Raw genomic sequence first — 23,540 nt, 5'->3', positions numbered from 1 at the left:
CTATTTTGAGTTACAACCCTCATGTAGTTGTCATAACGGAAACTTGGCTGCATGATAATATTGAAAATGCAGTTGTTTCCTCCGTCGTACAGGGCGTATCGCCGTGACAGAAGTACTAGGGGGGCGGGGTGGCTGTTTTGTTAAAAAACACTATAGCCGCTACCCCGTTACGACAGGCTGATAACTTAGAAACCGTGTCGCTAAAGTTTTCTTGCTGGGATAAATCATTCTTACTTTTTGCCGCTTATCGAGCACCTGACTCTCCCCCCGAATTCTTTCGCGATCTTTTTACACACATGGCGTCTTTCGCAAACGATAAGGTTCTTCTTATAGGTGATTTTAATCTGCCAGACCTTGATTGGGAAAACGGATTTTTTTGCACCGCGAATAATTCACATTTACAATATTTGCATGACATCATCCTATCTCACAACCTGGATCAGATGGTTAAACAGCCAACGCGCACCTGTGGTATGTCAGCATCCATACTGGACCTTGTGTTTATTAGTCGTTCATTAGAAAACTTTTCTGTATCGGTTGATCCCGGAATTTCTGATCACAACCTAGTATACTGTTCTTTTTCTTTGAAGGTACCTAACACCAGCAAATGTAAAACGATAACGGTTAAAGATTCCTCTCATGCCAGAGATGAAAGTGTCTTGGATTATCTGGAACTATGCCTTGAAGACTTTCAAAGCAACAATACTGCTGTACTTTGGGATGAGTTGAAACAAATTATTGCTTATTGTCTTAGCAACTTTATTCCCAACAAAACTAAAAAAACATCGAAAACTACTCCTTGGATAACGAGAGAAATCTTGCACCTCAAAAGGAAAGTAAAGTGCCTAAGGTGACGGCGGGCCTCCCGTGTGATTATTCACCAAATGCAAGATAAATTAAACTTTGAAGTACAGCTAGCTAAGCGCTGGTATTTCCAGCACACGTTGCCAAACTTCATTCGCACGGCACCCCAAAAATGTTGGTCTTTTATAAGCAGGAAAACAAACTCAATTGACCAAATCGTTCACGAAGGCCTCGTCGTCGTCGATAAGCAATGTATCGCAGAGCGCTTTCATCATTATTTTCAAAGTGTATTTTCTAGTTCTAATACCATTGTAAACCCTAATCGCTTGCCATGTGACTCGAACACTGATATTGTATCACAACCAGGTGTGGTATCAATGTTACTGAACCTTAAAATTAAATCATCTCCAGGACCAGACAACATACCGAATGCCTTTCTGCGCAGATATGCTGAAGCGTTAGCCCCCTTTTTGGTAATCATTTTTCGCTCCTCGTTGTCGTCAGCTATTCTTCCTGCAGATTGGCTAACTGCGCGTGTCGTTCCCATTCCGAAAAAGGGCGACGCAGCACAAGTAGCCAATTATCGACCCATTTCATTAACGTCCACGTGCTGCAAATTAGTTGAACATATTATTGCTAAAGAAATAACAAAGTTTCTAAATGATAACAATATACTTTCTCCTCATCAGCATGGTTTTTGCAAAGGGTTATCGACTGTAACACAATTAACGACAATTATTCACTACTTTGCTAGTACACTTGACAAGTCAAGCCAAATCGACGTGATATTTCTGGACTTTAAGAAAGCGTTTGACCTTGTTGCTCACAGTAAACTTATTGAAAAACTGCAGTCAATTAACCTTCCCGCATACATAGTTAACTGGGTAGCAGCTTATCTGTATAATCGCAAACAGTTTGTATCAATCGGTAATTACTCTTCTAATGAACTTTCAGTAACGTCTGGAGTACCCCAGGGTAGTGTTTTGGGACCTTTACTATTTCTAATATATATAAATGACATCGTTAACGAAATTTTCCCCCTATTCAAATTAGGCTATTCGCAGACGATTGTATTGTGTTTAACGAAGTTTGTTCTCTTAATGATCAATTAATGCTTAATTCTAACCTTCAAAACATCTTGTCGTTGTGCGGGCGATGGGGTATGGAATTGAACAAGGAAAAAACAGTCTACATGTCTATAACAAAAAAAAATCAATATGATGTTATTTGCTTATAACCTAGGATCTACACCGCTCACCAAAGTAAACCAATACAAGTATCTTGGAATCACGATAACCGTGACCTAAGTTGGAATAACCACATTTCCAACATATGTAACTCCTCCTTCAAAAACTGTGTATCCTCAGGCACAAACTAAAGCACACTCCTCATTTTACTAAAATGCTAGCCTACACTTCACTCATTCGCCCGAAACTAGAATATGCAAGCATCGTATGGGATCCCTACTCAAAAACTAACATAAACGCTCTAGAGATTATTCAACGCAGAGCAGTTAGGTTCATTTTTTCTAAATATAGAATAACTGACTCTCCCACTAGCCTAATGAAACAACATAATATCCAGACACTTCAGCTTCGAAGGAAAATACACAGGCTAAAATTTCTCTACCAACTGAGAAACAACTCTTTCTCTCTAAACCCACACGCGTATGTGACACCACTTGCAGCACGTCGAACACGGCATCGTCACGAATTTCCTTTAACACCATATAAGACCAGAACTAACCTTTTCAAATATTCTTTCTTTCCGCGCACTATAAACGATTGGAATAATCTGCATTTTTCCCAAATAATAAGCACAGACTCCACTGAATATTGGACATAAATAAATAAATAAATAAATAAACATATATCTACTTGATGTTCGCCATTGTCATGTTGATTAATCTTTCATTTCTTATTTTTAGTGCTCCTTTTATGTATTTCGATTCTTTTTTTGTATTTCAAGTGTCTTGCGGGGGTATAGGCAAATGTTTATGCGCATGCAATGTGTTCTTACTTCTGTTATCTCTTTCTGACGTTGTTTTCATTGATTATGTTTTTCGTATTTCTTCAGTGTACATCTTGTTTAGTTGTGACTTTCTCCTTTCTTTTTTTTGTTATTGCATTTCATGGATATATATATATATATATATATATATATATATATATATATATATATATATATATATATATATATATATATATATATATATATATATATATATATATATATATATATATATATATATATATATATAATGCCACGTTCCATTTCCCAAGTTTTTGTTATCGTCCCAAAACACCACACGATTCTCAGCGGAAACCGCGCCTGCAGTTTTCTAGAGGGTTCCGGACTGTAGTAGATCATTTCGATAAGATCACGCCCACTGTGCGAATGGTACAGATTGTTCTGGAACGCACGCCGCCGCCAGCGATAGCACTAGAACATTCGACGGCGGGAGTATAAATGCCGACGCGCTTCGCCGCTTGTCAGTTGTTGATCGAAGGCCGACGCTCCGTTCGCCGCTATCAGTTTGAGACTGCTATCTGTGCGAGACTGCTGCTGTTATTGGACTTTCTGTTTACCGGGCACAGGTTCGCCCAAATAAACAGTTAAATTCCAACAAGAAGTCTCCTGTCTTCGGCCACGTCACGACCCCGTGACATTTGGTGGAGGTGCTGCTTTGTTCATGTACCGGACGCCCCCGTCAAGCCGTGAACCCAGCCCACGTCGCGGAGAAGACACCGACGCCAACCAGGAGCAGCGAACAAGCCGCCGACAGCAAGGGCTACCACCGGAGTACGGGCTTCTACACGACAAGCCGCGGAAGACCAAAGCCATGACCGCGACTGCAGCGACAATGACAACCGCAGCGTCCCAGCCCACGATGGTCATGCATCAACCCAGGGAACCACCAATTTTCCATGGGTCATCGTTGGAAGACCCGGAAACCTGGCTAGAAACATACGACCGTGTGGCCGCCCTCAACCACTGGGACAATGAAGAAAAGCTCCGTCGTGTGTACTTCTACCTGGAAGACACCGCAAGGACCTGGCTAGAGAATCGGGAGTCCACGCTCCGAACGTGGGATGTCTTCTGCAGCGCATTTCTTCAAACGTTCGCAAGTGTCGCTCGCAAAGAGAGGGCCGCTGCTCTACTCGAGACCCGGGTTCAGCTACCAAACGAAAAGGTTGGAATTTTCACAGAGGAGATGACCCGCCTATTCCGTCACGCTGACCCAGACATGCCTGAGGAAAAGAAAGTTCGTTTCCTCATGCGAGGGGTCAAACAGGAGCTCTTCACAGGGCTGATGAGAAACCCACCGAAAACCGTCCAAGAATTCGTAGCCGAAGCGACCACTATTGAAAAGACCCTGGACATGTGCACCAGACAGTATAATCGTCGCCTGACTGCAGACTGCGCTGCTGCTCAAGTCAGTAACTACGGAGACCTGCGTGAAACGATCCGAGCGATCGTGCGGGAAGAGCTGCGCAAGCTGTTGCCTTCGGCGCAGCCTCAAGTGGATTCGATCGCCGACATTGTGCGAGAAGAAGTTCGGCAATCGCTTCTAATTCCCCACGCACCGCTGCCCGAGCCGGAAGCTATGAGCTACGCCGCTGCACTGCGCCACAACGCTCCTCCCCGTCCACGCCAAAACGCCGCCCCATCGCACTTCCGTCGACAGACGCCACCGCCACCACCACCCCCACCGACGTCATACCGTTCGCCAGCGGCCCAGCGCAGTGCACCGAGGAATACTGACGTCTGGCGCACCCCTGACCATCGCCCGCTCTGCTACCACTGCGGCGAGGCCGGACACACATACCGCCGTTGCCAGTACCGACAGATGGGACTGCGTGGCTTCGCCGTCAACGCACCGCGTCCACAGCCAGGAGAACGACCACGTGACATCGCCGACTACCTGACAGGAACTCGGTGGACACCACGAAGCCCTTCGCGTTCGCCGTCGCCCAGCCGCCGCACGTCACCGCACCACCGACAGTACTCTGGCCCAACGCGGGGCCGGTCTCCTAGCCCGTATCCGGGAAACTAAGGGCAGCAACCGGTGGAGGTGCGGTTGCTGTGCGACGAACTACCGAAGATCCTCCGACGACGACGACGCCGCGACGGAGCTTTCCGAACACAACGCCAAACAGGCAAAGCCCTGACGGCGAAAGCTCACTTACCGAAGGTGGCCTGACGACGCAACAGGGAAGCAGCGGAACAAGCCGACGCAGCCGTGACCCGACGCCACGCCCTAACTGTAATGCGAGATGGCGAATTAGCGACCTCGACGTTCTTATCGACGGCCACAGTGTGACCGCTCTCGTCGATACTGGAGCCGACTATTCTGTCATCAGTGGGTCGTTCGCCGCGAAGTTAAAGAAAGTTAGGACAGCTTGGAAAGGCCCTGAAATCCGCACAGCCGGAGGTCATCTCGTAACGCCTGCAGGAATCTGCACAGCGAGAGTCACCATTAACGGCCGTATTTATCCTACAGACTTCGTAGTCCTACAGCGTTGCTCGAGAGATGTCATCCTTGGCATGGACTTCTTATGCCTCCATGGTGCTGTCATCAACCTAAAAACAAAGTCGATAACGCTATCCACAGAAGAAGCACTACCGCCGCGCACGCCGTCTGGACACCATGCCTTGAATGTGCTGGAAGAACAAGTCACCATTCCGCCTCGCTCAAGCGTCATTATTTCAGTCGGCGCTCCTGAATCACCTGACTTCGAAGGCGTCGTTGAAGGCAGTCAGCATCTGTTGGTCACCCGAAATATTTGCGTCGCAAGAGGAATTGCAGAGTTGCGGGGAGGCAAAGCAACGGTTTTGCTCACAAATTTCAGCAATGAGTACAAACATGTGAACAAAGGAACAACGGTCGCATACATCGAAGAAATTGTCGAAGCCACCAGCGCTTTCACCCTCGCCGATTCTGCGGAACCTGCTCAGAGGAACCAAGCCCCTCCCATAGCTTTCGACGTCAATCCCAGACTTCCGAACGATAAGCAAGAACAGCTCAAGGCCCTGCTCCTGCAATACGAAGATTGCTTTTCGTCGTCATCGAAAATTCGGCAGACCCCAATCACGAAACATCGCATCATAACCGAAGAAAATGCCAGACCACTCCGTCAGAGTCCGTACAGGGTTTCGACGCGAGAACGTGAGGCCATCAAGAGACAAGTTGATGAAATGCTGCGGGATGATATTATCCAGCCGTCCAAGAGCCCATGGGCATCCCCCGTGGTGTTAGTGAAGAAAAAGGATGGGACCCTACGTTTCTGCGTCGATTATCGCCGCCTGAACAAAATCACAAGAAAGGACGTGTATCCTCTCCCACGAATAGACGACGCACTTGATCGGCTCCATAACGCCAAGTACTTTTCGTCAATGGACCTCAAGACTGGCTATTGGCAAATCGAAGTCGACGAAAGAGACCGAGAGAAGACGGCGTTTATAACACCGGACGGCCTCTTCGAGTTTAAGGTGATGCCCTTCGGCCTTTGCTCAGCGCCTGCAACTTTTCAACGCGTTATGGATACAGTACTGGCAGGATTGAAGTGGCAGACTTGCCTTGTGTACTTGGACGACGTCGTCGTGTTTTCCTCGAGTTTCGACGAGCATCTTTGGCGCCTTGAAGCTGTACTTCAAGCCATCAAGACTTCCGGACTCACACTGAAGCCAGAAAAGTGCAGATTCGCGTATGAGGAGCTCTTGTTTCTGGGGCACGTTATCAGCAAGTCTGGACTTCGTCCTGATCCACGGAAAACAGCCGCCATCGCCGAATTCCCGCCGCCCACTGACAAGAAAGCCGTGCGCCGATTTCTGGGCCTGTGCGCCTATTATAGGCGGTTCGTGAAAAACTTCGCCCGCATCGCCGATCCTCTCACTAACCTTACCAAGGCCGACGTGGAGTTCAAGTGGGAAACGCCACAGGAACACGCTTTCCAGGAGCTTAAACATCGCCTCCAGACGCCTCCGTTACTTGCCCATTTCGACGAATTCGCCGAGACAAAAATACATACTGACGCAAGCAGCGTAGGTCTTGGCGCCGTTCTTGTGCAGAGGGCTGACGGACTTGAAAGGGTTATTAGTTACGCCAGCCGATCGCTATCCAAAGCAGAAGCAAATTATTCCACAACAGAAAAGGAGTGCCTCGCCATCATCTGGGCTACGTCGAAATTTCGCCCATACCTCTACGGCAGGCCCTTCAAAGTTGTGAGCGACCACCACGCCTTGTGTTGGCTAGCCACTTTGAAGGACCCTTCAGGTCGCCTCGCACGATGGAGCCTGAGACTTCAAGAATATGACATTACTGTCATTTACAAGTCCGGCAAAAAACACTCCGACGCCGACTGTCTCTCTCGTGCGCCTGTCGACCAACCACCACCCGACGACCCGGATGACGACTACTTCTTGGGAACGATAACTACCGACGACTTCGCTGAACAACAGCGGGCCGACCCGGAACTTAAGGCCCTATTAAAATACCTCGAAGGCAGGACCGCCGAAGTCCCGAAGGTATTCAAGCGCGCACTTGCGTCGTTTTTTCTACAAAACGGTCTTCTGCAAAAAAAAAAAAACTTTTCACCGCTTCGGGCTAAGTATCTCCTTGTGGTGCCTTCAGCTCTGCGACCAGAACTCCTGCAGGCCCTGCACGACGATCCGACGGCAGGGCACCTCGGTGTTTCTCGCACGCTCGCGAGGATACAAGAGATACTACTGGCCACGTCTTACAACCGACGTCACTCGTTATGTGAGGACATGCCGGGACTGTCAACGACGCAAGACACCGCCGACATGGCCAGCGGGACTTCTGCAGCCAATTGATCCACCTTGCCGACCTTTCCAGCAGATTGGTATGGACCTATTGGGGCCGTTCCCGACGTCGGCTTTCGGAAACAAGTGGATCGTGGTAGCCACCGACTACCTCACCCGCTACGCCGAGACAAAAGCCCTGCCAAAAGGCAGTGCATCCGAGGTAGCTAAGTTCTTCGTCGAAAATATCGTCCTACGTCACGGCGCCCCGGAGGTCCTTATCACCGACAGAGGAACGGCATTCACTGCCGACTTAACTCAAGCGATCTTGGCATACAGCCAAACAAACCACCGCCGGACGACAGCGTACCACCCACAGACCAACGGCCTCACCGAGCGGCTTAACAAGACGATCGCCGACATGCTGTCAATGTACGTCGATGTCGAACACAAGACGTGGGATGCCATTCTTCCGTATGTGACCTTCGCATACAACACGGCGGTGCAGGAGACGACGCAGATATCTCCATACAAATTGGTCTACGGAAGGAGCCCGGCAACGACGCTCGATGCCATGTTACCCAACGTCACCGACGAAGAAAACCTCGATGTGAGCGAGTACCTTCATCGCGCCGAAGAAGCCCGACAACTTGCGCGGCTCCGTATCAAGAATCAACAGACGACCGACAGCCACCGTTACAACCTTCGACGACGCTTCGTGGAATACCAGCCCGGTGAAAGTGTTTGGGTGTGGACGCCGATACGCCGACGCGGACTAAGTGAAAAGCTTCTGCGACGGTACTTCGGACCGTACAAGGTGGTTCGACGTCTCGGCCCACTTGATTACGAGGTTGTCCCCGACGGCATCACGAGCTCTCAACGACGCCGATCGCGACCTGACGTCCTCCATGTCGCACGCCTCAAGCCGTTTCATGCGCGTTAACAAACTGAAACAGTGTTTTTTTTGTATTATTGTTGTATCGTAATTTATTCATTGTACTTTCTTGCATTATTATTGTACCTTCATCTTTAGTTAAAGCATCGAGACGATGCCTTTTTCAGAGGGGGGCAATGCCACGTTCCATTTCCCAAGTTTTTGTTATCGTCCCAAAACACCACACGATTCTCAGCGCAAACCGCGCCTGCAGTTTTCTAGAGGGTTCCGGACTGTAGTAGATCATTTCGATAAGATCACGCCCACTGTGCGAATGGTACAGATTGTTCTGGAACGCACGCCGCCGCCAGCGATAGCACTAGAACATTCGACGACGGGAGTATAAATGCCGACGCGCTTCGCCGCTTGTCAGTTGTTGATCGAAGGCCGACGCTCCGTTCGCCGCTATCAGTTTGAGACTGCTATCTGTGCGAGACTGCTGCTGTTATTGGACTTTCTGTTTACCGGGCACAGGTTCGCCCAAATAAACAGTTAAATTCCAACAAGAAGTCTCCTGTCTTCGGCCACGTCACGACCCCGTGACAATATATATATATATATATATATATACATACATATATATATATATATATAAATATATATATATATATATATATATATATATATATATATATATATATATATATATATATATATATATATATATATATATATATATATATGTTGTGGTAAAACCTTTGAACACTGGGTCGTCCTCTTCAACGCCTTCTAGTGGGTCGCCCTTTTCATAAGAAGAAGAGCAGCTCGCGCAGAGAGTCGATCCCCGCATTGACTGTCGCTGTCGTGAATCATCGCTGAGTGTCCGCCAATAAACCGCTTAACAATTTGGTGGAGAGTGCTGAGAGTGCTGTGCCCTTCAAACACCTTCGGTTCGCATTCGATGCCCTTGGAGCTTCGATCCCGTACCGTGCCTCCAACCATGCACCAAAACGCCGCCCAGCAAACGCTTCCTCCTACGCCGACGCCATGTCCCGGTGTCCCCCGCATCCGCGACCCTCCTGTTTTCATCGGAGCGGATGGCACCGACGTCGAGGACTGGCTGGCCATGTATGAACACGTGAGCGTCCTTAACTATTGGGACGAGGCAGGTAAACTCGGCAACCTGTTTTTCTATCTCGCGGGTGTAGCCGGCATGTGGTACAACAACCACGCATCTGATTTCCCGACATGGTCCGCTTTTAAAACCGCTGTCGTCGACGTGTTCGGCCGCCCGGCCGTTCGTAAGCTGCAAGCTGAACAGCGTTTACGTGAACGAGCCCAGCAGACCGGCGAGTCCTTCACAAGTTATATTGAGGACATCCTTGACTTGTGCAAGAAAGTCGACCTGAATATGTCAGAGGCTGACAAAATCACGCATGTTCTAAAAGGCATCGCCGACGATGCCTTCACCATGCTCCTGGCAAAGAACCTCCGCACTGTGGCAGAAGTCATGATGTTATGCCAAAGTTACGACGAGCTGCAGCGGCAGCGCTTGATGACCCGTTGACCGCCACCACGTGATGCTGATCTCTCGGCCTTGTCAGCAGTTCCTGACCACGCAACCTTGCTCGCCGAAATCAAGTCGTTCGTGCGTGAGGAAGTTGCCCGCCAGGTCTCTCTACTGGCTTTTGCTTTCCCACAACATGCTCAACAGCCATCAAGTACACTTCTACCTCCGCTCCGCCGAGCCATTCAGCAGGAAATCGCGGAGGTCGTCCCTGAATACCACCAGCCGCCTCCTGCATCTGTGCCACTCAGCTACGCCCAAGTTGTTGCCAGGCCGCCCCCACCGATTTCTGCAACTGTTCCCCTAAATTACACCGAAACCGTCGCGAGGCCCCAGGCCTTTGGAGAAACTGTCTCGCCTACATACGCCGGCGTCACCCACGTGCCCCGAGTGCCGCCTACCATGCACTCATATCAGCAGCCGGCTCGCCAATCGCTTCTGCGACATCGATGCGACCCGCAAACCAATGGCGCACTGCTGACAATCGCCCCATCTGCTTTGCATGTGGTTGCGTCGGTCATGTAGCACGCTATTGCAATCGTGTGCAGCAACCGCAGGTCGCCTCCAACTTTCCCAGCCAGTCAAGCCGCTCTTATGACCAACTGCTGCCTATATCACCGTCGTCCCGCCCCGTTCCGTTTACCCGCCGTTCACCATCTCCACGACGTCGCTCACTGTCGCCAATGCGGCCACGTCCACTCGAGGGCGACCAGGAAAAATAGTCGTCGCAGTCCACGAGGCAAGGGCTGCGACGCTGTCGAACTGCGGAAGCCCTCAGCAAAGCCCGTAGAACGTGATAGACGTGCTTGTGGATGGCGTTCGTGCATCTGCCCTTGTAGATACTGGAGCCGCCGCATCCGTGATGGACGAAAAACTTAGCCGATTACTGCGCAAAGTGACCACGCCGCTTTGTGGGCTCTCCCTCCGTACAGCCAGTGCCCAAAGTATTCACCCTACGGCGATGTGCACAGCCCGCCTTATGATTCAGGACGTGATGTATGCGGTGGAATTCATCATAATTTCTTCGTGCTCTCACGACGTCATCCTAGGATGGGATTTTCTCTCCCGCCACGACGCCGTCATTCATTGCGCACCAGAAGAAATAGAATTCACGCCATTCTCTTCTTTGACGCCGGCCGACAATCCATCCGCTGCAAGCAAGTTACTCGTCAGAGACGACACTCAAGTGCCTGCAAACTCGTCCGTTGCGGTGTCGCTCTACTGCGCAAGCCTTTCTGACACCGCTGAACTCCTCTCGCCATCTCATCGTGTTTTCATAAGAAAAAGCTTGCTGGTTCCTTTCGCGACCGTGCAACTCACTCACGGCAGCACCACTATTTTTGTTGTGAACTCATCTCCGTACAGCGTTACGTTGGTGCGAGGGGAATGTCTCGGCAGCGTGGAACCCATCGAAGACGCGCAAGTTATGTATCAACCCGATGACATGCATTGCTCAAGTTCCTGTACGCTTGGTGCTGTTTCGACATATGCTTCATCATCTGATGATATATTCGGTCCCTGCATACCCGACGACCTTACGCAGGACCAGCGTTCCCAGCTTTTGGGCCTGTTAGAAGAATTCCGCTCTTCTTTCGATGTCGCTCAACCTTCTCTCGGCCGCACATCCACCATTACGCATCGCATCGACACAGGCGCACAGCCACCGCTGCGGCAACGTCCATATCACGTATCTCTCACAGAACGCCGTGTAATCAACGAGCAAGTCGACGACATGCTTCGCCGCGATGTTATTCGCCCCTCTAGCAGCCCCTGGGCATCTCCTGTCGTTCTCGTCACGAAGGACGGTTCTGTGCGGTTCTGTGTGGACTACCGACGCCTCAATAAGATCACTCGTAAGGACGTGTATCCACTACCGCGGGTAGATGACGCGATTGACAGCCTGCAAGGAGCAGAATTCTTTTCATCCCTCGATTTGCGCTCAGGGTACTGGCAAGTACCCATGGCTGAGGACGCTCGACCGAAGACCGCTTTTGTCACCCCCGACGGCTTGTACGAGTTTAACGTTATGCCGTTTGGGCTGTGCAATGCGCCCGCCACCTCTGAGCGCATGATGGATACAGTTCTGCGTGACCTGAAATGGCACACGTGCCTGTGCTACCTCGATGACGTCGTCGTTTTCGCTCCTGACTTCTCGACGCATCTTCAATGCCTTCGCCATGTTTTAACGCGTCTGAGCAACGCCAGTCTGCAACTGAACCTAAAGAAGTGCCAATTTGCAGCTCGGCAGCTGACAATACTCGGCTACGTCGTGTCCAAGGACGGAATTCTCCCTGATCCAGCCAAGCTTCGGGCCGTGACCGAGTTCCCCAAGCCGACATCCGTCAAGGAACTGAGCAGTTTCGTAGGACTGTGTTCCTACTTTCGGCGCTTCATTCGAAACTTCGCGACTATCATATCGCCGCTGACGAAGCTTCTCGGAAGTAACGGGCCTCTCCATTCGTGGTCATCACAGTGCGACGACGCTTTCAGAACACTTCGTCGTTTGTTGACGTCGCCTCCCACACTCCGCCACTACGACCCTACGGCCCCTACAGAGGTACACACGAATGCCAGTGGTGTCGGCCTCGGCGCTGTCCTTGCGCAGCGCAATTAAACCAGGGTTCACGGAATATGTCGTGGCGTACGCGAGCCGTACGCTTACTAAAGCCGAGACTAATTACACAGTCACCGAGAAAGAATGTTTGGCAATCGTCTGGGCCCTTGCAAAGTTCCGACCTTATTTGTATGGTCGCCCATTGGATGTCGTCACCGACCACCACGCACTATGCTGGTTGTCGTCATTGAAAGATCCCTCAGGCCGTCTCGCCAGGTGGGCACTTCGCCTGCAAGACTATGACATCCGCGTGCTGTACCGCAATGGAAGGCAACATGCTGACGCCGACGCCCTGTCGCGCTCTCCCTTGCCTGACGACAATGCCAACAACTCAGTGTCTCACCTTGCCATTTCTTCGATTAGCATTCATGCCATTGCTACTGAACAGCGTGAGGATCAATGGATTGCCTCACTGATAGACTTGCTGACTGATCCATCCACTCCATCCACTCGCGCGTTGCGTCGTCAAGCCCACCATTTCGCCGTTCGCGATGACCTCCTCCACCGACGCAATTACAACGGTGACGGCCGCCAGTGGCTACTAGTAATACCTCGCAGTCTGCGCTCTGACATATGCGAATTCTTTCATTTTGATCCGCAATGTGCGCACTCCGGGGTATCGAAGACTTATCACCGCATTCGCCAACGGTACTTTTGGCGCGGCATGTACCGCTACGTGCAGAAATTCGTTCGCTCCTGCATAGAATGTCAGCGCCGCAAAACTTCAACGCAACTGTTGCCGGTAGGTCTGCAACCTCTACCTTGCCCTGCCAGGCCGTTTGGGCGCGTTGGCATTGATTTGTATGGGCCACTTCCACTAACGTCAGCTGGTAACCGCTGGGCCATTGTTGCTGTCGACCACCTCACGCGATACGCCGAAACGGCCGCTCTTCCCGCGGCTACAGCGGGCGATGTGGCCTCCTTTCTGCTCTAACGATTCATTCTGCGACACGGTCCACCCCAGGAACTGCTCAGTGACCGAGGCCGTGTCTTCCTGTCTGAAGTCGTTGAAGCCATTCTCAAAGAGTGCAACGTTGTTCACCGCAAAACTGCTGCTCACCACCCGCAGACGAATGGCCTCACCGAACGCTTCAACCGTACGCTCGGCGACATGCTCTCCAAGTACGCCACCGCCGATCACACAAATTGGGATTCCATTCTACCCTTCGTCACCTACGCATATAATACCGCCCATCTATCATGATCATGTGCAGCAAAGACCTTTGCTGCACATAATCAAGAGCGGCAGAAAAAGCATTCGCGCTGACGCCAGCACTACTGCGCCCACGTTCCTCCCTGGAGCGCTCGTCTGGCTCTCGATCCCTACTACTGCAACTGGCCTATCTTCAAAACTATTGCCCAAATACGAAGGCCCCTACCGTGTCGTCAAATGCACTTCCCCAGTCAACTACTTGATTGAACCCATCGAACCATCTTCGGACATGCGTCGTCGAGGACGCGACATTGTTAACGTGGAGCGCCTCAAGGCCTACCATGACCCGCTCATTGTAACCAGCTGTTAGGTCGCCAGGCGGCTCCCCTTTCGTACACGGGGTAGTTGTGGTAAAGCCTTTGAACAGTGGGTTGTCCTCTTCAGCGCATTCTAGTGGGTCGCCCTTTTCATAAGAAGAAGAGCAGCTCGCGCAGAGAGTCGATCCCCGCATTGACTGTCGCTGTCGTGAATCATCGCTGAGTGTCCGCCAATAAACCGCTTAACAATGTGTATATATGTGTGCGTGTATGTGTATATTTATATTCATGTATTTGCCCTCCTGCTTGGACCCAAATAGGGTCTGCAGTATTGTATAAATAAATAAAATAAATAAATAAATGCTGTTGTCCGGGATGAGGTCTGCCAGGCTCTCTCTTCATCCGGCTATAATGGTGTGCGACGACATTTTACTTATGCTGATGCAGTCCGACGCCCCGTCGTCACGCCTTCAGCACAGCAGACTCCAATGACTGGACCACCACCATTTTGCAAACAGAGCCACTGTCAGCACCGACCACTTTCGCAACCTCACCGATTCCTCCGACAAGACGAATGCCGTATAACCAACATGCCCCACAACGTGGCCCCACAACGTGGCCCAATAGTGAGTCTCCACTTACCTACCAGCGTCGGAAAACCAATTCGGGGCGTACCGCTGACTGTCGACCGGTATGCTTTCATTGTGGCGAAGCTGGGCATGTCTACAGAGTTTACCGTTATCGCGACGCTCAGTACTCGAGATTTCCTCGCTACCCTGATTACATTGCGTACGACGATCAACGCATGTACAACTACGCCCCTGTGAACACACCGCCGCAGAATCCAGTAATGCCCAGATCACGTTCTCCATCTCCTGCGCGGCCCAGTTCACCTAATCATGGCAGTTTTGCCGACGTCACCAGGGGCAGGTCCCCTAGCCCGCGACGGGGAAACTAGACGCAGCGACCTCGGCGGGTGGGGTTGCCAATATTCGAAATTCCGAACAGCCCCCATTGCAGACAAATGACAGCTCGAAGCCATCGATACCGAAGAAGACGACAGCAATGACTAATTCGACGAATGAGACAACTGCCGACGTAACCAACGTTATCAGCGCTGACCTCGTCATTCACATTGATGGCCACCAAGTGACGGCTCTTTTGGACACTGGCTCCCACTTTTCTATAAAAAGCCTACAGCTAGCCGAAAGACTAAGGAAGGTGAAAATGCCATGGCAGGGACCCAATATAAGAACTACAGGAGGTCAGTTGATGACACCGGTTGGAAAGTGCACGGCCCGACTCCTCATTGCTGGTTCCACCTTTGTTGCCACCCTCGTCATTCTCCACGAGTGCTGTAAAAAGCTCATATTGGGAATGGATTTCTTGCGCGAATATGGGGCTGTGATTGACATCCGTGACAGAAGCGTAACGTTCACTGTAAGCTCGGACTCTGCTACAGATGAGGAACACCAGCCACCTCCCTTTCGTATTGCCGATGACGACGTCATACTGCCGCCACGAAATGTTCTCTCGTATCCGTGCACTGTGACAAATTACAAAATGGTACTGGCATCGCTGAACACATCAAGGAGCTCGCATCCACTAGCGGTATTTCTGTTGCCAGGGCTGTCATCACTGTTATTGACGGATGCGCTGAACTGCTATTGACAAATTTCAGCAGAGAACGCCGACACATAGTTAAAGGCATGGCTATTGCCTATTTTGACGAACTCTCGCAAACAGAAGATTGTCATTTAGTGGAGGAAGCAGCAGCGTCTACTATCACTACACCGACACCTGTCGACGTTGCTCCTATGTTATCTCCCATTGAGCGAGACCGCCTTCTCACGCTGATCAACAAGTTCCACGGCTGCTTCTCATCCACATCAAGAGTTGGTCAAACGGCACTGACGAAACACCGCATCATCACGGATTCCGATGCCAGACCCATCCGGCAAAATCCTTATCAAGTCGCCCCAAAGGAGCGTGAGGTAATTAAAAAAACAGGTGAAAACGATGCTAGAAGATGGTGTTATTCGGCCATCTAACAGTCATTGGGCATCACCTGTAGTACTCGTCAAAAAGAAGGACGGTAGCTTGCGTTTCTGCGTCGACTACCGTAAGCTTAATCAGATCAAAAAGAAGGACGTCTACCCTCTTCCGCGTATTGATGATTCATTGGGTAGACTACGAAACGCACGCTACTTTTCGTCTATGGACTTAAAAAGCGGCTACTGGCAAATTGAAGTGAATGAGAGAGACCGTGAGAAGACCCCCTTTGTTACGCCCGACGGACTTTATGAATTTCAGGTTCTTCCTTTCGGTTTGTGTTCGGCGCCAGCAACATTCCAGCGTCTCATGGACACGGTTCTGTCGGGACTTAAGTGGCAAACCTGCTTGGTGTACCTCGACGACGTGATTGTCTTTTCGGCGACTTTCGAGGAACACTTACGAAGGCTCGAAGCAGTTTTTGAAGCAATACGCTTGGCAGGTCTTACTCTAAAACCAGAAAAGTGCCACTTCGGCTTCCACGAACTTCAATTCCTCGGTCGCGTCGTGAGCAGCCAAGGGATCCGACCCGACCCGGATAAAATTGCCGCCGTGGCAAACTTCCCGATGCCATCAGACAAAAAATCAGTGCGACGTTTTTTAGGACTCTGTGCCTATTACCGGCGGTTTATTGCTAATATTTCGCGCATCGCATGGCCATTGACACAGCTTACTCGGGAAGATACCCCCTTCAGATGGGGCGAAGACCAACAGCAGGCATTTCTCGAGCTTCGTCAGCGAATGCAAACACCCCCCGTGCTGGCCCACTTCGATGAAGACGCACCGACAATACTTCATACAAACGCTAGTAATGTGGGTCTTGGAGCAGTGCTCGTACAGTCGAAGGACAACAACGAAAACGTGATCGCCTACGCCAGCAGGACGCTGTCCCGAGCTGAAGCTAATTACACTACGACGGAAAAAGAATGTCTTGCAATGGTATGGGCAGTCCTGAAGTTTCGTCCTTATTTGTACGGCCGCCCATTCACCGTTATCAGCGATCACCACTCTCTGTGTTGGTTAGTGAACTTGAAAGATCCGTCTGGCCGCCTTGCACGATGGAGTCTTCGGCTCCAAGAGTTTGACTTCACTGTTGCCTGCAAGTCGGGAAAACGACACACCGATGCCGACTGTCTTTCTCGGTCTCCTGTTGAGACGGCATCCCCGGACAACGACAATGACGACACGGCCTTTCTCGGAATTGTGGACACTGCCGCATTTTCTCAACAGCAGCGTGGCGATGCTGAGCTGCTACCACTTATAGATTACCTACAAGGGCGAGTGAATAGCGTTCCGAAGTTATTTGCGAGAGGGCTGCCATCGTACTGCTTGCGAAATGACGTTCTTTATAAGAGGAAATTTTCACCCACCGGCAGCAGCTACTTGCTCGTCGTTCCTTCTTCGCTTCGCCGTGAGGTACTGCAAGCCTGTCACGACGAACCTACCGCTGGTCACTTGGGTTACGCAAGAACATTGGCGGGGATAAGGCACAACTATTACTGGCCAAGACTTGCCGAAGTTGTCAAAACTTACGTGCAGGCATGTCTAGATTGCCAGCGCCGCAAGCCACCATCCATCAAACCAGCTGGCCTGCTGTAGCCTGTCCGAGTGCCGGCGACACCGTTTGCACAAATTGGCATGGATTTTCTGGGCCCCTTCCTAAAGTCTGCCACTGGAAACAAGTGGATAATCGTCGCCATAGATTACCTGACCCGATACGCGGAGACAGGCGCTCTGCCACGGGCAACGGCAGCTGAAGCGGCGCAATTTTTCATCGAAGCCATCGTCTTAAGACACGGTGCTCCCGCAATAGTCATCACCGACAGAGGTACTGCGTTCATGTCCGAGCTTTTGGACACCATTTTCCGACTAAGTGGTACAGCTCAAAGGAAGACAACGGCGTATCATCCCCAGACCGACGGGCTCACCGAACGCCTCAACAAGACCCTGGCTGACATGATAAGCATGTAAGTAGTTGTAGAGCACAAGAACTGGGACATCATTTTGCCCTACGTCGCGTTCGCGTACAACACGGCTCGTCAAGAGACCACTCGGAAGACACCCTTTAGTCTCCTTTACGGACGCGAGGTTACAACAACGTTAGACGCAATGCTCCCTCATGAAAATGATGGCAATGAGACAGACGCCGAAGAGTTTACCCAGCTATCAGAAGAAGCCAGACAACTTGCCAGGTTGCGAATCACCAAACAGCAAGACGACGATGCCGAGTATTACAACCTCCGGCACAGACCCGTCATATACAACGTGGACGACAAAGTATGGGTCTGGAGACCTGTTCGTCAGTGTGGGCTCTCCGAAAAGCTGTTGCGAAAATACTTCGGAGCTACAAGGTTCTGCGACGCATTAGTGACGTCAACTACGAGGTTGTTCCGGACGGCGTGCAGTGTTCAAAGCGGCGCAGACATTCACCAGAAATTGTCCACGTGCTTCGGATGAAGCCCTACTTTCAGTGACTAACTGTGCAGTTTTGGTTTCGCCTTGCTTCTCAAACGTTTAACATCGGGACGATGTTCTTTTTTTAAAGGGGGAATAATGCCGCGCGTATGTGCCAGTGGTGAGGACAACGAAGCAGCGCGAGTGTCCTTGGCCGAGGGCAAAAGACGAAGAAGTCATTACAGTCTGTTTCCTGCGATTGATAAATCGTATTTGTTTGAGGCGCTTTGTGTGCCCGTCAATCTCGCGTCGTCACAATATGTTTTAACATTGCTAGAAACATGTCAAAAAGCAGTTGGTAGTACAACTACAATACGTAAGCAGTAGCACTGCAATGCGTGTTGAATAACCTGTTGGTAATGAAACCAACCTGCGATGTGCAACAGCTCGATAACACATACTCTTCTTGTATATCAGCCTTTATTTATGTCCAATGCTATACAAAGGCTTCCCCCAGTTACCTACAATTTTCCCAACCCTGTGCAAGCTTATTCAATTTTATGCATGCAAATCCCATCTAGCCTTGTGCCTTTCTCAGCTATTTTTCCCATATTTTCGTAGCCACACAATCTCTCTAACTGGTCACTTGTCTCTCCCTCACATTGCTTGACCTGCCCAGGTCCACCCTTTTTTTTCTCAATGTCAGCTAGAATGTCATCTAGCCCTTTTGTTCTCTATCGAGCTCTGCTTTTTTTTAATATATCTAGGTTATGCAAATTATTTTCTGTACCTATTTTGCATAGTTTCTGGTCTGTTCTAGACTTTTTTTTTACTATCATTCAAGTTTCTGCACCATATGTTAGTACTCGCAGCATACAATAGTTGACCACTTTCTGCTTTCGGGACAGTTGTGAATTGTCTTTTATGATTTGGGAATGTCGGCCATTAAAGCTTTCGCTCATCCATGTTGTTTGGTGAATTTCCTTTTCATGAGTAGTGTGTCCTGTGAATATCTGACTTAACTACATATATAATGTAAGGATACTAGTGTGCCGTTGCGAACTCTCACTCTCTTGTTTGGCCTCCTAACATTAGATCCTTGTCTTTTACTTATTTATCTGTAGCCCTACTTGAACACTTTCTCGGTTTAGACCCTCAGTTCATTGTAGTTAAACGGCACCACTGCTGAAAAGCAAAATGTAATTTGCAAAGCATAGGTACCGAGATATTCTTTGTAAATGTTTATTCGTGTTTCTTATCAATATGGTGGCTTAAATAGTTCTGCTAAGCATGCTGTAAATATTGTTCAGATTTCGTCTCCTTGCCAGGTCCACTTCACGAATAAACTTTTTCTGCTCTGCGACAGCTCTTCCCCATAAAGGGACTTTTCTAGTCGCCCCTCAAGACCTTAATAAAGTTCATTGTCTGTCTGTCTGCTGTGGACTCTCTGTAGATGTTGGCTAGGGTATTTATGCTTGCATTATGCACTAGCTACTCTAAGACTGCTGGTATCTCTACTGAGTCAAATGCCTTTTATTAGTCTCTGCAAGTTAAGTAAATGGATGTATTTCGTTTGGCAGATTTTTCAGTTTGACAGCGCGTGACTATGATCAACAGTGGGACATCTGTTGATCTGTGTATAATTCTTCAAATCTTTCATCTCTTTCTTCTCTATATTTGTTTGGTATTGGCATTTTTACAATTCGGTTATACATTTGATTCGCCAGTACGTAAGGCATCGTGCAGAAAGTGTCACAAGCTTGTTAAACACTATAACTCTATCTTTGATTGGGTCAACAATTTCGCTGCATGATTTTTCATTGGTCACGTTTTGTAGGGCTATATTCCATTCTCTAAGGGTAGGGTATCCAAGAAGATTCCTTCCTGCTTTGGCTTCTAATTTTATGTCTTTTTCTAACTTTGTTTATATTTACTCATGGAGTTTAAGTGTTTTGTTGAACTTTAGCTTCTTTCTTTGTTAGGTGGCTTATTCGTGAACTGTATTAAAAGTCTTCTGCCACCTTACTATAGATGTTGAGACTGCAGATTATGTTACTCTATCTGTTGGAGTGTGCATTCATAATTAGTTTCCTGTTGTCATGCTCTGTCTTTTCTTTGAATTCTTAATCTAATTCTTTGGAGCCATAAATCCCCATGCCGGCAATTTCCTTTTTGGTAATCAGCCCTTTTAGCTCTGTTAATTCAACTTTAGATCTTGAGTGGGTAGCTTTTGTAGATTGTTGTTTCTTTTTTCTTTTTTTTGTCATTTGGGAGAATTTGCTTACCTCTTGCCGTAGTGCTTTAACCTAACTGCAGTTGCGTTTTAGGAATCAATGTAATTAAGGTTTTGTTCATTTCCTCTATGTTATAATTTTTTTCTTGCTTTAAGGCCTCGCATACGAGTGTTCTAGGGCAGTGCTGAGAATGCGTGTGACTGTGACTCTGCTCCATTTTCAGAGGAGCCTTGCAATTTCTCTGCAAGTAATAATAATAATAATAATAATAATAATAATAATAATAATAATAATAATAATAATAATAATAATAATAATAATAATAATAATAATAATAATAATAATAATAATAATAATAATAATAATAATAATAATAATAATAGCATTTTTGGGTGCCTTAATGTTCCGCATTCAATTTTGGTGGGCTTACTGATGATGATGACTATGGTATTCAAGCATGTGAAGAGATCGTTTTCGTGAAACATTTAAAATGAAAGATTACAAACGAAAACGTATTAAGCACGAATCGCCGGTCATCGCTGCTGTATTTGAGGTGGCAGCTGCATTGAACTTTGTTAGCAACACCTTTCCTTCCTACGTGGCACACTGTGCTCCATGGTTTGCAACAACTAAGGCTTACGTTGGCACGTTGGCACTGCGTCTGTTTCCTGTGAGAATAAGTGTCATGGCGGCTTCCGGTTTTTTTGTTGGACCAGCGCGAAGTTCAAGCTACGTGTTTATTCGTGGCAAGCACTCTTCCTCGCGATAAATCTACTCAAGTGACGACAGTGATGAACACAAATGTTCACAGCTTCATAGTGCATCTCGTGTCAAGGACGGGTAAGCTGTCAACCTCTAACTAATCTCCGGGTGAACGCGCTTTTGCACTATTAATTTCGTGGCAGTGTTGGTAATACCGCTCTGTGTTAATGTACCACAATTCGAAAACGTTCTCGCTGCGCAAGTTGCTTGGTTTGTACAGCAGCCTGATGAGATTATTGTAAAGGCTAATATAGATCTTGACAATAAAAGTAAGACTTTCATTGTTTACCGCACTTCCCCCGTACGTGTTGCGTATTTCTCTTGTTGCGATACGTGTACTCATGATGTACATTTATTGTGTGTGTAATTTAAACACGTTGCTGGTTTTAGGATCACGTATAGCCCTTATGCTGTGCCCGATCTACAGCGGGAGCGTTTCAACCAGGTGAAATCGGCTGCGCTGACACTGAGTGACGGACGAGTCAGCTGCTCAGTGCTGCATGACAAATTAGGGTGATACGTCACAGTTGGCCTACTTTTCAAATTGTTACGCTATTTGAATTAATGAACCACTGAAAAAAATTGCAGATGAGTGTGGGGGGGGGGGGGAAATGTTTTTTACTTTCGCCCAGGAATGAACTCTTCATCGGTTAGCCAGCAGTCATGCCTCTGGCACTTGACATGCTGGTAATAAAATAAAAAGACGCGATTACTAAATTTCCTAATTTTGGTGCTACAGTGTAAAAACATCACTCTTTTTGTTTCTTTCATATTTTCAGTCTTAGTACAGTACGTACAAGTCTGTAGACGCAAGATGGCAGGAAATAAATGAAGAGCAATCATTGGTTCACTAACTCAGTCAAATTATTGCTAAAAAAAACCAAGACAATGGGTGCATTGAAAATCTACCAAAATACAGACAAAAATGAGCGATTATTAACACGGATTATACAAGGCAGTACCAATTTTATTATTTTTTTAAAACCAGAAGTGTCATGTTATGAGTTGTGAGAAAGACAAAAGAGATGAAGCGTTTGTGAACACGGGTTGTCGCTAGAGCCATCGTCTCAACATGCAGACTTCTTCAAGGCTGCAACTGCCGACCTATCTGAATTGTGTAGGGCAGATTTGTCAAGATGAAGAGAACCCACATACACTGGTGCTAACAATCAGCAAATCACCACAAAACATTTCACATATATTGTACCAACAAGGCCAAAATTCATCCCTTGCCTACCTTAGTGCATTTTGTATATTCTCATACCCTCTTCTTCAACTTAAACAAAGCAGGGAATGCCACATGCAAAAACGAGGAAATGAAAACTAGGAGTCGGCATGCTGAATTGGGTGAGTTAAAAGCCAATCCCCCGTAACGAGTTGCGCCAGGGTAAAAGGAACAATCAATCAAAAGCCCATGAAACAGAAAGAAATGAGGGACAGGAGGGAGCAAGTGTTTTGAATGGATGGGTAGAAAAGGAGAAGAAATTTTGCTGAACTATCTTTGCCTCGAGGAAGCACCACCTGACAACGGGGATAATTAGCCTTAGAAATTTCTTGAAGAATGGCTTATTTTTTATAGGTTTTCATTGTGCATGTGCCATGTCAAATTGGTTCTTGTGCCCCCTGTGAAACATTTATAGTTGTTGGCTGGAATTGTGAATAAGGTGTGGCAATTTTACTTCTTCGAAAAGCTGGTTACTGTATTTAAGGTTTAAGATCATTGAAGATATGTCCTGCCACTATAAATTGCTGCACCATTGCTTCCAGTTATTTTCCATGCTTGCTTGATGCCTATTTAATGAAACGTTAACAGGTTGTCCTGTTTATTCAGTAGAATTGAGAGCTGGGCTAGTTGGTGAGATATTATTTTAACATGTAGTATAGTAGCGCAACTTCGACGAGGACACACAGGACAAGAAAAGCGAGTGTCGTGTTTTCTTGCACTCCGTGTCCCTGTCGAAGTTGTGCTACTACACCATGTTAAAATGTGTTGTTTTTGACAAT

This window comes from Rhipicephalus microplus, chromosome 3 (assembly GCF_043290135.1).
Source record: "Rhipicephalus microplus isolate Deutch F79 chromosome 3, USDA_Rmic, whole genome shotgun sequence".
Taxonomy (NCBI): domain Eukaryota; kingdom Metazoa; phylum Arthropoda; class Arachnida; order Ixodida; family Ixodidae; genus Rhipicephalus; species Rhipicephalus microplus.
The sequence above is the reverse complement of the archived record's forward strand: the minus strand, read 5'-3'. Positions refer to the sequence as shown.